Source organism: Lactuca virosa, chromosome 8 (assembly GCF_052849685.1).
Source record: "Lactuca virosa cultivar CGN04683 chromosome 8, Lactuca_virosa_CGN04683_v6, whole genome shotgun sequence".
NCBI classification, from domain to species: domain Eukaryota; kingdom Viridiplantae; phylum Streptophyta; class Magnoliopsida; order Asterales; family Asteraceae; genus Lactuca; species Lactuca virosa.
In genome coordinates this window covers 154,645,320-154,657,989 of record NC_136433.1, presented here as the reverse complement: position 1 = coordinate 154,657,989, position 12,670 = coordinate 154,645,320, and positions in this window count along the sequence as shown.

The following is a 12,670-nucleotide window of genomic DNA, read 5'->3' as shown; positions in this document are numbered from 1 at the left end:
GTGTTAACAGCCATGGGTTTACGGCCATGGAGCTTATGGCCGTAAACTCATGGTAAAAGATGTAAAAGAGGGTATTTGAAGGCTTGGGAAGCTTGAGGGACCATTGCTCTACACAAGGATGAGAAAAACCAACTTTATGGAAGGTGTTGAGGTGTTTACGGCCACACCATAAAGTGTATGGCCGTAAACTCACCAAATGGTCTTATTTTGGGTCTTAAATCATTGAGGAAGGGTTCTAGGTTCATGTCCAAGCCTTAGGAATTGTTTAAGGTCCAAGTGCACTACAAACTAGGGTTTACGGCCAAGGGAGATGCCCTTGTCCGTAAACACCTCATGTTCTTGGGAAAAGCTTGATTTCAAGGCTAGCATTAAGAACTTCTAGCATACAACATGTTAAGGAAGGAGTACTCACGATATTGAAGCTTGAAAGGGTTGATTTCGGCCCAAAAACACTAAGGTGTTCTTGGTGTTCTTGAGGATCTTAAAGATCTAGACCCAAAAGATGGAATTCATGGATGAATTCAAAGGAGATTCAAGAATAAGAGATGTATTAACACATAGATGGAAGGAATCACTTACATATGTGAAAATCCAGATGAAGAAATCGATGATACTTGAGAGAATTTGAAGAGTTTTCGGCTAAGGAAGGAAAAGAATGAGAAAAATGGCTAAGTGTTACTTATATAGGGGTGAGTTTACGGCCACCTTGAGTTTACAGCCGTAAACTCTTGGTGTCTTGGCCGTAAACTCCTCTTGAATGAGTTTATGGCTTGATCTTTGTACAGTGGCTCTAGCAGATACTTCCTAACGCTCATTCCTTGAATGTATTGGGCTCAGAACACTCAAACAGACTCTAAAAAGTGCTAAATGATAGCAGGAGTGAGTCTGACTTAAGGTTGATTGGCTTGACTTATACGGCAAAAATCTTCGGGTTGTCACATCATCCCCCCGTTAGATGGAACTTCGTCCCGAAATTATCTTTCTTAGCAGTACTACTGGGGTTGCGCTCCTCTGATTAGCAGAATACCCATTCGTAGACCTGGCACTTTGCCCTACTGTTCATGATAGGATTCATACTCGTTCCATCTATCATTACCTCATGTATACAAGTCGTATATAATTCGGATTAGTTAGACAGTCGGATGTGCGACTCTGCCCCAGGTCCACAACCAGACAAGGAACAGGAGATAGGGCGGAAACACACATACTAAATCTGCATAATCTTAATTATATACCACCTTCGCATATACACTTATTAGTGATAGGTGGGCTGTATTCGTCCTTAGCCTCTGTGCTTGAATTTGGTCTGTTGGACGAGTGGTATCTCGGAAAGGTCTGCGGACATATGACGACAAAGATTCAGAGGACAAAGTACTCTTCGCATGAGTACTTCGGGGTTTAGAATACGAAAGACAAAACTAAGCTTTAGGGCAGACTGTCGATACGAATGATGAAGGTTTCGTGAACTTGACAGTCAAGGCGATAGAAACATATGAACTTAGTATGGTGAGGACCATGCCAATTCACGACGAACGATGATATCAGACTCTTTACAGAAATAACTGTTAGGCCGATTTAAAAGAAACGCTGATTATACGACGGTGTATTTCGAATGTATTCGACAATGTACTCTGTGTAAACGTTCTAGTGCTTTCTGTTTTCTCATTGATATTACCACTGCCACAAATCGTACCGCGATGAGCAAGTACTAATAGTGCAAGTGTTTTGATAACTAGTGTCAGTACTTTAGGTTTCGATCCTCTTTGGTACTTCTATGATCGCCTGACATGTACAAGTTATGTATAATTAAGATGAATAAGACGGTCGACTGAGTAACTCTGCCCTAAATCCATAACCAGACAAGGAACATGAATTAAGGCGGAATCACTCACTCTAAGTCTATAAAATCTTAGTTATGCACAACTTTAATGTACATACTAAGCTATCACAGCTTCCCTGAACAGATCTTTAGTTCTCTTGTGAATACTGTGACTTGAACAAGTTATTATAATTACTTTTAATTGTTTTCCCCAAATTTTAATCTTATATAAATATAAATTAAATTTTAAAGTAATTTTATTTAGAAAACGTACCAAAATTTCAAAAGAGGAGTCCTTCGTTACTCCTTTATGTCAAGTTGTTAGATTCCTCCTTCTCCTCCGTCACCTCTCTCTGTTGGACAATCTTTCTTGGCATGTCCCATTTCACCACATGCATGGTATACTTGAATTATACTAGCATCAGTGGTTGAAGTGATATGCTGAGTCGGAGTTCTGCAGAAGCAAACTCCTTCGTCATTTCTCTCCATTGGACATTCTTTCCTGAAGTGTCCAAATTCACCGCACGTGAAACATTCTTGTTTTAATTGGGGGACTGGCTATGCCGACGCCCTGCAGAAACGGGCAGTGTGCCCCTTTCTGTTACAATTTCTACATTGTAACTCTCGGCAGGCTCCGTTGTGGTGGTAGTTGCATTTGTTGCACTTTGGGAGATTTCCAGCATATCGCTTGACGGGGGTTGTAGTGGCAGATGAAGTACCAGATGTTGTGACCACAGGGGTAGTCAGAAGATGTCGTCTCTTGTTTGAACTTTGAATCAACTTTTTCCCCTTTTTCTTTTGTTTCTTGTTCTTAGGTTTATGGTCTGGAGTGTCCTTGTCAACATACACTCGTTGGTTCCCGTGATTGTTACTACGATTAGCATAACCGACACCACTTTTGCTTCATTTGGCGTTAATAGCATCTAAATATGCCATGACGGCTGTCACAACAGCTGTGACTGCAGCCTGAAAAGTAGCGGAGTCTATCTACAGAATTGATGCCTCGCCTGTTGGTTGGTTTCCTTCTTGTGAAGACATGATTATGTTGCATAGCGAAGAATGATTTCGTGAATAATGATGGTCATCACTAGATGTATTCCATCAACTTAAATGTACTAAACAATTTCATGCTTTACTGGACTACTCTCAATGTTTCTGCCAACATTTCCGAGATATGTCCATACTAGTAAGTAGAAGTGGGTTTTGTAATATTTGAACTAAGTTATCCTTGTTTCCTAGTGTATCTGGTTCTGACTTTCATAGGGTTCTGGAAAAATAATTCATAATGGAAGTCTATATATAAAATAAACTTCATGAATCATAATTTGTTATCCTTGAATGAATTTTGGTGAACTGAATATCTGTTACTGGCTGCAAGAAAAATAATAATCTTAACACATAGTGTGAGTAGTGTATTCACTAACTTACTAAGTCAATTAATGTTATTATTTATTAGTGTGACGCAAAGAATGTTTTAGTTTCTCTTGCTGATCCTTCTCAGAAAACTTCTCATAAACCTGCTCTTGTTTCTCCTTGACTCTTCTGCTGACTGTTTATGAAGAAGTGGTTATCTCTATCTGGGTTCGTCGTGCGAGAATGGAATGTCTAAAGAACTTATGAGTTTAAGTGTAACATTATGGGGTGATCCTTTCCAGGTCCTCGTATAATTGCGCAATGTATACAAGTTGTATATAATTTAAGTATAAATAGACCTTCGAATAAGTGATCTTACTCCAAAACCACAACCAAACAAGGAACATGAAGTGGAGCATAGATCACAAATTCTAAGTCTATAAAATCTCAATTATATAAAACTTTGGAAGTATATACTCCGGAATCATAGACTTATCAGAAGGGTCTTTTATGTTCTCACACAAGTTGTTTATAGTGCCTAAAATACTCCTATAGTATTTTAATGTATTGAACCTGATATGTTTTATACTTGTTGTTGTCTTATAGTATCATAAAATACTCCGATAGTATTTTAACTTTATGTTCTGATTTAGAAATCTCTCGAATAGAGTTAGGTAAGTTTTAAGGTTGTTGCAACACCACATCACTCCCAAAAACATGTTGGTCACACCTCAAATGAATATAGTTGATCAGGCTATATTGATTCCAGATGTGATTACATAACTGTCCAGGTTTGACTGCAATGTTCAACCTTTAAATACTTCTGTTATGTTCTTCTTGTGATACTTGTTCTAGTATGTATAAACATGTATGTATACTTTTATAAGGTATTGCTATACCTTTAAAATATATTATTATCCAGAGAACTTCGGACCCATTGTATTTATAGTTGTATATCTTTTATCGGTTGATATACTTAGTTCACTATAAACAATCCTTTGATACCAATCTGTCACACCCCCAAACCGGAACGGCGGAAAAGTTCGGGGGCGGAGGACGTCATGTTTAGTATCACAAGACATGCATCATAGTAATCAAGTAATAAAAAACCATATGTATTAGAAAGAAAGTTTTTACAAAGTATGTGTTTCACATAAGATAGATTACACAAGTAAATGACAAAACAAGACATGAAGCTACTATGCTCTATCTTCTGAATTCCAGCATGTGTACCTGTCTACTAGTTACCTGGGAATACAAGTTATTTTGAAAGAGTAGATCAGCATTTAAGCTGGTGAGTTCATAAGTATTTAAGTGATGTAGTAAGTAGTAAGAAAGTTTGTAGAAAGTTGTAGTAAGTTGTAGTAAGTTCTTGTTTAGAAAAGTTTGCCTGTTCCTCCAGAAAATCCAATATTTCCTGCTTTTGATGAAAGATAAGTAAAAATGACTCTACAGACCTTTCTATGAGTATTAAATGAATATAAATTATATAGAATACAGATCAAACAAACAATCGATTGTGTGAATCTGCCCTAAGCCCACAACCAAACAAGGAACAGGGAATGAAGCGGAAGTCACACATCCCAATGTTTGTTAGATCTTCATTGTATATAACTCTGGTACATTCATTTGATCCTCACGGAGTTAACTGTAATAGTTCTTTTAGTAAAAATAGTAACCACAATAATTCCTTCAATAATCACTTAGTTTACACTAGTTATATATGATCTAATATCGAACAGATAGTTAACTGTGTGAATCTGCCCTAAGCCCACAACCAAACAAGGAACAGGGAATGAAGCGGAAAGCACACATCTAACTATCTGTCGGATATTACATATATATATATATATATATATATATATATAACCCAGATGTATAAACTAAAGTATTATAGAATTAACCACTTAAGGTCCTTTAGGTTGTATTGGTTTAATAGAATGGATTAAACCTTTCAGTGTTAATTTTCTAGTTTAGTTTACTCAATGTTCTATCTGAAAATATGTTTTTGTACTAGAAAACGATGTATTGAATTTGTATACTATGACCTGACCTATACCTGATACTCCTTATGATTACTTGGTGTATACGAAATATATATATAGTCAAGATCGAATAGATAGTAGACTGAGTGCATCTGCTCTAAACCCACAACCAAACAAGGAACTGGGAATGAAGCGGAAAGCACACATTCTACTATCTGCTGGACTCAATTAATATATATATATATATATATATATATATATATATATATATATCCTAAATGTATCTACCGAGAAATTATAGAGTTAGCATTATAAGTCACCTTCTAACTGAATGTTTATGTTACATGTTTTACTTATATTGAATGTTTTTCTTGTATCATACATCGTGTTTGCTAACCCTGGTACGTTGTATTTGTTCCTTAGTTATTGAAACGCGGTATGACGTAAGTGTCATTCTTCAAGTTTACTAACCCTGGTACGTTTTATTTGTACCTTTCTTATTGAAAGCCGGTATGACGTAAGTGTCATTATTCAAGTTTACTAACCCTGTTACGTTGTATTTGTACCTTTGTTATTGAAACCTGGTATGACATTGTACCTCGTGTTTGCTAACCCTGGTACGTTGTATTTGTACCGTTGTTTGTGCAAACCTGGAATGATATGTTATCACTTTGTATTTGTTAACTTGAATTTTACATATGTTTATATGTTTCTTGTATCATATTTCGTGTTTGCTAACCTTGGTACGTGGTATTCGTACCTTTGTTATTGAAATGCGGTATGATGTAAGTGTCATTCTTCAAGTTTGCTAACCCTGGTACGTTGTTTTTGTACCTTTGTTATTGAAACCCGGTATGAAGTTGTACCTCGTGTTTGTTAACCCATGTACGTGGTGTTCGTGCTTTGGTTTATACAAATATAGTATTCCTGTGTAATTTCATGATTTGTTCTTCTGTTATAGTATGTTCCTTCTGTTATTGTTATAGTGTGTTCCTTCTGTTATAGTTATAGTATGTTCCTTCTGTTATAGTTATAGTATGTTCCTTCTGAATATGTTCTCTATGTTATCGTCTATCGTATCTTCTTACTTGGGTATGTTCTATATGTTATTGTATTTTAATAACGGAGTTTTATAAACTATAAATTAACATAACTTATAAAGAGTTTTTGTAATGTTTTGATTACTCCTTATACATAAGTAATTCTATAAAATGATGTTTATAACAAAACATTTACACAATTAACAGTTGAAAGATTGATTATAGGGGTATGAACTCACCTTAAGTGGGTGATTCAAACGAATATGCGCGTAAGGATAAGAAGTTCCACAAATGAAGTCACGAGACTTAACGAGTCCTAAATGACATATAATGGCATATATTGACATAAATATAGTGTTTAGAAGCAACCAAATGCAAGGAAACACCTTACGGGACTAGGAAACACTTGGAACGAAGTGTTGAATCACATGTGATTGATCAAAGGAGTGTTCACGACCACCACTAGGTGTTTACGGCCATGGAGCTTATGGCCGTAAACTCATGGTAAAAGATGTAAAAGAGGGTATTTGAAGGCTTGGGAAGCTTGAGGGACCATTGCTCTACACAAGGATGAGAAAAACCAACTATATGGAAGGTGTTGAGGTGTTTACGGCAACACCATAAAGTGTATGGCCGTAAACTCACCAAATGGTCTTATTTTGGGTCTTAAAGCATTGAGGAAGGGTTCTAGGTTCATGTCCAAGCCTTAGAAGTGTTTAAGGTCCAAGTGCACTACAAACTAGGGTTTACGGCCAAGGGAGATGCTCTTGGTCGTAAACACCTCATGTTCTTGGGAAAAGCTTGATTTCAAGGCTAGCATTAAGAACTTCTAGCATACAACATGTTAAGGAAGGAGTACTCACGATATTGAAGCTTGAAAGGGTTGATTTCGGCCCAAAAACACTAGGGTGTTCTTGGTGTTCTTGAGGATCTTGAATATCTAGACCCAAAAGATGGAATTCATGGATGAATTCAAAGGAGATTCAAGAATAAGAGATGTATTAACACATAGATGGAAGGAATCACTTACATATGTGAAAATCCAGATGAAGAAATCGATGATACTTGAGAGAATTTGAAGAGTTTTCGGCCAAGGAAGGAAAAGAATGAGAAAAATGGCTAAGTGTTACTTATATAGGGGTGAGTTTACGACCACCTTGAGTTTACACCCGTAAACTCTTGGTGTCTTGGCCGTAAACTCCTCTTGAATGAGTTTATGGCTTGATCTTTGTACAGTGGCTCTAGCAGATACTTCCTAACACTCATTCCTTGAATGTATTGGGCTCAGAACACTCAAACAGACTCTAAACAGTGCTAAATGATACCAGGAGTGAGTCTGACTTAAGGTTGATTGGCTTGACTTATACGGCAAAAATCTTCGGCCTGTCAAAGGGGAGGCTCAAAATTGACTCTAAGATCCTTCTAGGGTTTCTGGTAGCCGAAAATGTGATGCCAAGGGGTTCCTTATATAGCTGAGGAATTAGGGTTTCTGTCAAATACCTAATATGGTTGCTTAAGCCCTAAGCAGCCCATAGGATCCTTCCAGAACACTAGCCTTGGACGAAATCCTTATGGGTTTCCATAAGATTTCGTCCATCCCTTAACTTAGGGATCCTCAGCCCATTTTTCAATTATCTGATAATTACAATCTCAGTCCCCTTAATTTAATTAATATCTTTTGATCACTAAATCAATTCTAAATTAATTCTTGACCAATATTAATCAAATAATATGATTTCTCTTTTAATATATTATTCCTATAATATATTAATAAATCATAATTAACCTCTTTCTCCATAATTCATCCAGTCAAGTTGCTATGGTGAAGGCAACCCAAAAGGACCATGCTACTATCGGGTTAAGTACATACCAAATATAGTTATGGGCTTGGACACCTAATCTAACAGTCTCCCACTTGGATAAGTCTAATAACTATAAATGCAAGCACGACTTCAAAATCCGATTATCAATCGTAGCTCTCAAAAGCTGTTGTCGAACTCTGACACGTCCTATAGATAAGGGATCATGTAGTCCTCCGTTCTCAAGATATCATGAAGACAATTACATGGAACATAGTCATACTTGTTGTCCAACAGTTTGTTTCCCGGTTTCTGATTTGTCTGACATAGAACTTAATTGAACACATCAACTTAGTCCTGACCGGGCCCGACACATAAGTAAAAACAAAATCATCGAGGGGCCCAAGATATCGCTTTTATCCTCGTAGGATAAAAGGAACAAATAAACTTTGACTTATATGCTTGTAGTATTTACTTATTAAATCGTACACAAAAATACGTTTTATAACATCAAGTTACTGATGCGTTTACGCATTATCAATGCACAACCAACTCGTAAACAACAACTCGTAAATCTAGGTTTAAAGACTATATGATATTATCGTCTCATAATCATTCGTGATTAAATCCATGAAGTGATTCATGTGAGCGCGGGTTTAATCCAATACTGAAATCTTATTTTCAGAAGCACTCATGAACGTTGCGACAAACTTTTTCTATGTCTAAACGCTTTGACAATCTACAAGCCAATTCATGACAGTCTTGATTCATACTTACTTCCAAATTATGATCGACTGTGGATAATTTAAATAATCTTATTATTCAGGAAGTCAAAACATGCAAAATGAAACAATAATAAACAATTAACACAAGACAGTAACATTACTTATAAATAAAACTCATTTATTTAATCATCAAATTTCAACTACATTTTATCTATCACAAGTTTCTACCAGCTATCTAATCACTAAAACTAATATCGTTCTTCAGCCCAATACTCCTAGCATGCTGCAAGTGCTTAACCCTACTCAGTCCCTTCGTAAGGGGATCTGCCGGGTTATCTTCTAACGATACCCTCTTCACTACAAGGAGTCCCTCTTCTACCCGATGTCTAATTAAATGATATTTTCTGTCGATGTGCCTAGATCTGCCATTATCCCACGATTCCTTGGTCAAGGCGACCGCACCTTCATTGTCACAGAAAATCTTCATATGCTCCTTTATGGCCGGTACAACTCCAAGGTCTCCAATGAAGTTATTTAGCCACATCGCCTCCTTCGATGCTTCGCTCGCTGCTATGTACTCTGATTCGCACGTTGAATCAACTACGGTCGGTCTCCTGTTTGGAACTCTTCCAGGTCACTGCTCCTCCATTTAGGATAAAGACCCATCCCGACTGAGAGCAGAAATTATCTCGGTCAGTCTGAAAACTGGCGTCACTATACCCTCGCACTCTCAAATCATCACTCCCACCGAGGATAAGAAACCAGTCGTTAGTCCTCCGCAGGTACTTGAGAATGTTCTTCACTACAGTCCGGTGAGCTCTACCAGGGTTCCCTTGATATCTGCTGAGCATGCTCAAAGCGAAGGCCACATCAGGGTGAGTACACGTCATATCATACATGATCGGGCTAACAACGAAAGCATAAGGTACAAGACTCATTTCTGCTATCTCAGCTTCGGTACTCGGACTTTGAGTCTTACTCAATTTGTTATTTCTTTGGATTGGTAACTCCCCTTTCTTGGAATTCTCCATGCTAAAACGTTTTAACACTTTATCCAAGTAAGTACTTTGACTAAGTCCTATTAGCCTCTTACTCCTATTTCTCAATATCCTTATCACCAGAATATAAGCAGCTTCTCCGAGGTCCTTCATAGCGAAGCATTTCCCAAGCCAGGACTTAACCTCCTGCAAGGTTGGGACGTCGTTCCTTATGAGTAGTATGTCATCCACATACAAAATGAGAAAGCTAACTATACTCCCACTAGCTTTGACATATACACAGGACTCATCCTCGCTTCTTGAAAAACCAAACTCTTTGATTTTCTCATTGAAACAAAGATTCCATATGCAAGACGCTTGTTTTAATCCATAGATGGATTTCTCAAGCTTACACACTCTATTAGGGTGCTTCGCATCGACAAAACCCTCTGGCTAACTCATGTAAACATCTTCAGCCAACTTCCCATTTAGGAAATCGATTTTGACATCCATCTGCCATATTTCATAATCATGAAACGCAGCTATGGCTAGCATAACCCTTATAGATTTAATCTTCGCTATTGGTGAGAAGGTCTCGTCATAGTCAACTCCAGGAGTTTGAGTAAAGCCATTTGCAACCAATCACGCCTTGTATATGTGCACCTTCCCATCTATGTCAGTCTTCTTCTTGAAGATCCATTTGCACCCGACCGTCTTACGTCCTAGTACATTGTCAACCAAGTTCCAAACTTGATTGTCATACATGGACTGAATCTCGCTGTCCATAGCCTATTTCCATTTCGCAGACTTCGGGCCTGCCCTGGCTTCTTTTTAGTTGTTAGGTTAATCCAAATTTATTAGTGTACTATCACTAATAAATGTATCACCTTCAGATGTTATATGGAAACCATACAACACAGGTGGGACACTAAACCTACTGGAACGTATAGGAGGTAAGGACTCGTCAATGGGTTCAACAGGAGTTTCCTCCTCGGGTTGATCGCTAGTGTTAGAGGTTCCTTCATCACTTGATTCTTGAAGCTCTTCAAGATCAATTTGCCTCCCACTGTCCTCTTGGCATATGAGTTCTCTCTCGCAATAAGACCCCTCTCCACGTAATGAATACAACATTGTCACTCGGTCTATAGAAGGGATATCCAAAAGACTTTTGTGGGTAGCCGATGAAAATACATCGCTCACTACGAGGTTCGAGCTTGTCGTGAATCTCTCGTCTTACGAAAGCCTCGCAACCCCAAACCTTGATATGTGCCAACGAGGGAACCTTCCCTGTCCACATCTCGTGAGGTGTTTTGGAAACCTTCTTAGTTGGGACTAGATTAAGGATATGGGCGACAGTATCTAAGGCATACCCCTAGAATGAGATAGGTAACGAAGCACGACTCATCATGGAACGAACCATGTCCAACAAGGTTCAATTGCGCCTCTCAGCAACACCATTCAACTGCGGTGTTCTAGGTGGCGTCAATTACGAAATAATTCCACATTCCTTATGATAATCATGGAACTCGATACTAAGATACTCTCCTCCTCGATCAGATCGGAGCATTTTTATCTTCCTGCCCAGCTGATTCTCCACTTCTTGTTTAAACTCTTTGCACTTTTCAAAAGTTTCTGACTTGTGCTTGATTAAGTAGATATACCCATATCTGCTATAATCATCGGTAAAATTCACATAGAAGCGGTTCACATACCTTGTGGCAGATCTAAAGGGTCCACATACATCCGTATGTATGAGATCCAATAAAACCTCACCCCTTTCACAAGTACCAGTGAAGGGTGACTTGGTCATCTTTCCAAGTAAACAAGATTCGCACGTGTCGTCCAACTTGAGGTCGAACGACTCCAACACTCCATCCTTTTGGAGTTGGGCTATGCGTTTCTTGTTGACATGTCCAAGACGACAATGCCACAAGCATGCTTTGTCCAAATCATTGGATGAATCGATGTGCAACACATTATTTCCTAAGTTATCTACAACATTCACAGTTTCATATACTCCATTACAAGGAAATGCTTCAAAATAGAAAGTACCATTCAAGAAAGCATTAATAGAACTATTTTCATTATTAAACGAAAATCTAAAACCTTGTCTGTACAATCCATCAAAAGAAATAATGTTTCTCGCCATTTCTGACGAGTAGAAACAATCATTAAAATCTAAACCTAACCCATACTAAGCATTAAATAATAAAATCCAATCTTGGTGACAGGCGACGCTTTCCTATTCCCTATGATCAGGTTCATCTTCCCATGCTCGACATCCCTACTTCTTCTTAGACCCTCAAAAACAGAACAAATGTGAAAACCACATCCTGTATCAAGGACCCAAGAAATAGCATGTGATGAGTTGTTAGATTGAATAGTATAAATACCTGTGAAGGAGGGCTCGACATCCAATGCCCTTTGTCATGAAAGTAGAAGCACTTTGCATCCTTCGGATTGGAAGAAGGAACAGTAGTTACAGCTTTGGTCCCACTAGAAGAGGATCCATCATGGGGTTTACCCTTGTGGCTCTTAGAAGGAGCCTTCCTCTTCTTCCCTTTCCCTTGTCCAATTGCCAAGACAGGGGCAACAATAGTAGGAGTAGATGCAACAGATTTGCCTTTTAGACTACTTTCAACAGTCCTTAGCAGGCCCTGAAGCTTGCTTAGAGTGACCTCCTCCTTGTTTATATGATAGGTCATACGAAACTCGTCGTAACAAGGAGGCAAAGAGTGTAGAATGATATCTATGGCCAGCTCCTCATCAAAGTTTACATCCAACTTCAGCAAGCGGTCCACAAATCTTTGCAGTTTCTACAAGTGGGCCGTGATGGACTCACCATCCTTCATTTTGGTAGTGATCATCGAGGCGATGATCTCGTACCTTTCCTGCCTTGCACTTTGATGGTACCTTTCCATCAAATCTTGGTGCATCTCGTATGGATAGTAGTCCTCGTAGGACTTTTGGAG